At 49.0% G+C, this 5,000-nt stretch overlaps 2 non-coding genes across 2 annotated transcripts in view; both read left to right on the forward strand.

The window, feature by feature from the left end:
- The first annotated feature begins 2,417 nt into the window (after positions 1-2,417).
- Positions 2,418-2,572, forward strand: LOC139997536 (5.8S ribosomal RNA). Its single transcript, XR_011802899.1, has one exon. It is a non-coding gene; the product is annotated as a 5.8S ribosomal RNA (ribosomal RNA).
- A 2,128-nt stretch (positions 2,573-4,700) lies between these two features.
- LOC139997535 (large subunit ribosomal RNA) overlaps positions 4,701-5,000 on the forward strand; it is a 4,174-nt gene continuing 3,874 nt past the window's right edge. The window contains exon 1 of the ribosomal RNA XR_011802898.1: positions 4,701-5,000. This exon is cut by the window's right edge and continues 3,874 nt beyond it. This is a non-coding gene — a ribosomal RNA (large subunit ribosomal RNA).

Below are 5,000 nucleotides of genomic sequence, written 5' to 3' on the forward strand. Positions count from 1 at the left end.
AAAAGATTCTCGAGGCGCTTGCGTGAGGTCGTACACAGAAAGACCCGCCGTCTCCGAATCCTATAACACGAAACCGCTACTATTAATAATAATAATAATAATAATAATAACGATATGTGAGGGAACTTGAGCTGAACACATATCGAAAAAACTAAAAGTTACAGTGGAAACCACGTGTAATGAGAAATGCGATCGAGGCGCCTGCGTGAGGTCGTACACAGAAAGACCCGCCGTCACGATCTCGTATTTCGTATTTGCATCGTGGAAATCCAACGAACGAACAATATAATATATAAACTAAAATCTCTAAAGTGCCTCGTGTCGGAGAGATCACTGCTCACACCTCTTCTATATTTCGTAGTTGCGTTGCGTAGGCCTCACCTCCTAGCAACGGGACATAAGGAAGACTGCTCTTTGGGATCGAACGAAGCGTCTATAACGAGTCGTCGACGAGAGCGAAAGAACGCGAATAGCGAGCCGCAGAAAAATAGGATACCGAATTATATATCTTCGAAGGTTCTCTTCGAAGATCCATGGATACCTATATCTGCGCGTCTCCAGCTATCTCGCGCGTCTCTCCAAACTCTCGTCGTTCCTCGAAACGTGCTTCCTACCCAAAGGGCGTTCGTTCTTCCTATGTCGTTTCGTTGTCGTTCGTTTCAACGGCGAACGATATACGATGTTCGACAAAACGAAACCACGTTGTACGTTCGTACTCGTGGATCGGGTAACCTAGAACGAAAACGCATTGCGTGGATGTTGGCCCGAAAAGATATATACCAGTGCGAGTGATGGTAAAGAGTATAACGATTCTTAACTAGACGAAGTTGGTTCGGAGGGGACCGCCGGCCGTCTCTCTATCCTCGCGAGTCTAATGCCTCGTTCCGTCGCTAGAGTTTTTCAAACTCTGCTTCTGGCTATCGGGAAGAATAGACCGCGCGCGAGGAAGAGGAACGACGACCGTGCGCGTCCCATCGATTTTTTTTATTTTTACCTGAACCACCGAAGTCGATTCAGAGGGGACCGCCGGCCGTCTCTCTATCCTCGTTGTCGTGAGTCATATGCCTCGTTCCGTCGCTAGAGTTTTTCAAACTCTGCTTCTGGCTATCGGGAAGAAACGACCGCGCGAGGAAGACGACGACGACGACCGTGCGCGTCCCATCGAATTTTTTTTTATTTTTACCTGATCGACGGAAGTTTCGTCCGGTTCGTCTCTTTTACCATCGTCTCGTCGACCCGTTCAGAGGGGACCGCCTGTCCATATCCTCGTTGTCGTGAGTCATATGCCTCGTTCCGTCGCTAGAGTTTTTCAAACTCTGCTTCTGGCTATCGGGAAGAAACGACCGCGCGAGGCCGATGGCTGCGAGTCCCATCGAATTTTTTTTAAACGCACGCACACACATACACCTGAACGGAGATGCGTTCCTTTTCGTCGCGATTTTTCGCGCTTTAGTCGTCGTTGTCGCCATCCGTTCGGAGGGGACCGCCGGCCGTCTCTCTATCCTCGTTGTCGAGAGTCTAATGCCTCGTTCCGTCGCTAGAGTTTTTCAAACTCTGCTTCTGGCTATCGGGAAGAAAAGACCGCGCGAGGAAGAGGAAGGACGACCGTGCGCGTCCCTTTCGAATTTTTTTTTATTTTTACCTGAGCGACCAAAGTGGATTCAGAGGGGACCGCCGGCCGTCTCTCTATCTTCGTTGTCGCGAGTCTAATGCCTCGTTCCGTCGCTAGAGTTTTTCAAACTCTGCTTCTGGCTATCGGGAAGAATAGACCGCGCGCGAGGAAGAGGAAGGACGACCGTGCGCGTCCCATCGATTTTTTTTATTTTTACCTGAACCACCGAAGTCGATTCAGAGGGGACCGCCGGCCGTGTCTGTATCCTCGTTGTCGAGAGTCTAATGCCTCGTTCCGTCGCTAGAGTTTTTCAAACTCTGCTTCTGGCTATCGGGAAGAAACGACCGCGCGAGGAAGACTACGACCGTGCGCGTCCCATCGATTTTTTTTTACCCGAACGATGGAGATGCATATCGGCTGTTTGCTTCGAATAACTGGACGAGAGGAACGAACATATATATATATCATGGGCTAGCCACCGTGCGCTTTCTTCGCGAGATCGTGTGCTGTACAGAGGATTCAGAATCGGGTGTTATATCCCCGTCGTTTCCTGACGAACGGAGCTTCGATCTCGTTGGTTGTTATATATTATAATGCACTTTACGCCCGGTCGGCGGGCTGCGTGTGTCGTCGCGCAGTCCGTCCGATTTCGTTTTCGAACGTATTTTCGTGTCGTCAATCATATGGCGACTTCCGCGCGTTCGATTCCCGTTGGTCGGACGTTTGTCGGATATCGGCTTCTTTCGAACCGAGAATAAGAGTACAAAAACCTGAGTACACAAACAAAAATCCATGCATAAACGATTACCCTGAACGGTGGATCACTTGGCTCGTGGGTCGATGAAGAACGCAGCTAATTGCGCGTCAACGTGTGAACTGCAGGACACATGAACATCGACATTTCGAACGCACATTGCGGTCCACGGATACAATTCCTGGACCACGCCTGGCTGAGGGTTGCTCACGTAAACCTAAGACTGCTTGCGTTGCGTATCGTTGCTCTCGGTCCGTATCTCTCTGTTCTTTCTTGCCTCGTCGACAGCCCGCCGTCGTTCGTTTTATCTTTAAACGAACGTTTCTGAGTCGGAGGACGAGCGCCAAGCAAAAGAATACGAATTAAAGAGCGGTCGAGGGCTCGTACGCGACGTACGAGCGATTGTTGGACGTTCGTCGGCGTTCGTCGCTGGATCGTGTGGAGACCGGCGTACGCATGCTCTCGATACAAATATATATGAAAAATCTATCGCGTTCACGGGAGACTCGCAAAACTACCTCCGTCTCTTCTCTGTCCCTTCTTGGCTTGACAACCCGCCGTCGTTCGTGTTTTACGAACGTTTCTGAGTCGGACGAAGCGCAAGAAGAAGGATACGAATTAAAAGAGCGCGGAGAGAACCGTCGTCGTCGACGCGGTTATCGAGATACACAGAGCGAGTTTTCTTCGTGGCCGATTTTTTTTTTCTTTTTGTATCAGCCTCTGCTACGTTTTGTTAGTCTTCGATAAGCACGAATGACCGCGCCCCCGACGTCGTCTTAAATGAATTTTTGGCGAGACTGAGAGAAAGCAAAAATATTTTTGAACAAAGTCAGTCGAGAGAGGAGAGAAAAGAGAACCAAGATATTAAAACCTAAACCTAAACTTGGTGGCGTAACGAAAAACTGTGTGCCTTAAAGAAACACAACCGTCTTTTCATCAAGATGTTTTTACTCGTACAGCCCCAGGGATCGAATACCCACTCCGTCTGTTCGTGCGGCAGAGATGTATTCTGCAGGCGCGAGACGACTGACGAGAAGACAACGAGGACCGTCGCATCGATGGGTCGTCGTTGCGTTTTTCATCCTCTGTGCTTTTTTCTGTTCTTCGCGAACCCAGAGAAAGCCGTAGATCCGGGAACGGACACACGAGATTTCTTCGAACGCTGATGACTTAGGGAGATGATCCCCAGCGTTGCGCGGAGATCGGAGAGTACGCGTACATGTATCGGGACGAATTTTTCCCCGTCGGTCGCGTATCTCTCTGCCCGCGCGCCTGGCCCAAAGCCACGTTCGTCGGAAATCAACGAAAAGTGTGTTACGATCTAGCGTGCGTCTACGATCGGCTATATTTAAGGGTGACGAAGAAGAGAAAAGCTCACGGTGTTGCGCAACGTTTCTGTACTCGATTTTAAGATGTGCATGTGAGTCCGTTACAAAGTTGTTCGGATCGTCGAAAATAGTCGTTTTCGTCGTCGTGCGAAAGAGAATAATCTCTGACATTGGCACGGAGAGATCGCGCAGAGGAAGAGAACGATCCTCTTTGGCGAGGCTCGAGAAAGACTAACGAAACTTGATTAGAGACGAGGTATACACGCGCCGTACGTACGACGTACGCGCGTGTGATTTTTTTTTGCTTTAAGGCGATTCGGCGCTCCGAGTATTAGAGAAAAAGAGATCGTTGGTCATCCCATGTCTCTTCGTCGTCTATCGCTGGACCGCGCATCCTAACGTATCGCCGGTCGTCCAGTCCCCGAGTAATAAATTCACCCCGTTGTGTACGTCTCGCGCTCGCTTTTCCACTTGCGTGAGTTCCCGTGCGTTTTCGTCGTTGGTACAGAGCAAAGAAACCGATATGTTATATACATGTCGCGTGTTCGATCTCTGTGCCAGCAATAACAGGCGAAAACAAGGAACCGCTGGAATCGTCGAGAAGAGAGAAACGGCTACGGGAGATATATTATACATAACACGTGTATATATATATATATATATTATACAAAGAGGACGGGCGTTAAAAACCGGAGATCGTTACGGGTGTCTTGCGTGAGTCTTAGCTCGAACATGATACGACGAACGAAGTTTAAAAGGCACTTTGGCGAGATGCATAAAACGTTTCTCGATCGAGATAGAATATAAGGTTCTCGATTCTATTCGAATTAATTTTTTTTTTTTATTTTTTTTTCTCTTTGAGGCGATTCTCGGAGAGAGAAATAAAAATAAAGACCCTCTGTCGCATTGTTATCAAACCGTCTTGCTTTTCTCGAATCGCGCCCACATGGCACGAAATTTTTTTTTCTTTGAAAAAAAAAATTGTCACCGTGTCGTGACGTTGAAGCGACCTCAGAGTAGGCGAGATCACCCGCTGAATTTAAGCATATTACTAAGCGGAGGAAAAGAAACTAACAAGGATTTCCTTAGTAGCGGCGAGCGAACAGGAATTAGCCCAGCACTGAATCCCGCGGTTCCGCCGTTGGGAAATGTAGTGTTCGGGAGGATCCGTTTATCCCGTGACGTCGAACCGCGTCCAAGTCCATCTTGAATGGGGCCATGTACCCACAGAGGGTGCCAGGCCCGTAGTGACCGGAACGCGTTTCGGGAGGATCTCTCCTTAGAGTCGGGTTGCTTGAGAGTGCAG

This window comes from Bombus fervidus, unplaced genomic scaffold (genome assembly GCF_041682495.2).
Source record: "Bombus fervidus isolate BK054 unplaced genomic scaffold, iyBomFerv1 scaffold0103, whole genome shotgun sequence".
Taxonomy (NCBI): Eukaryota; Metazoa; Arthropoda; class Insecta; order Hymenoptera; family Apidae; genus Bombus; species Bombus fervidus.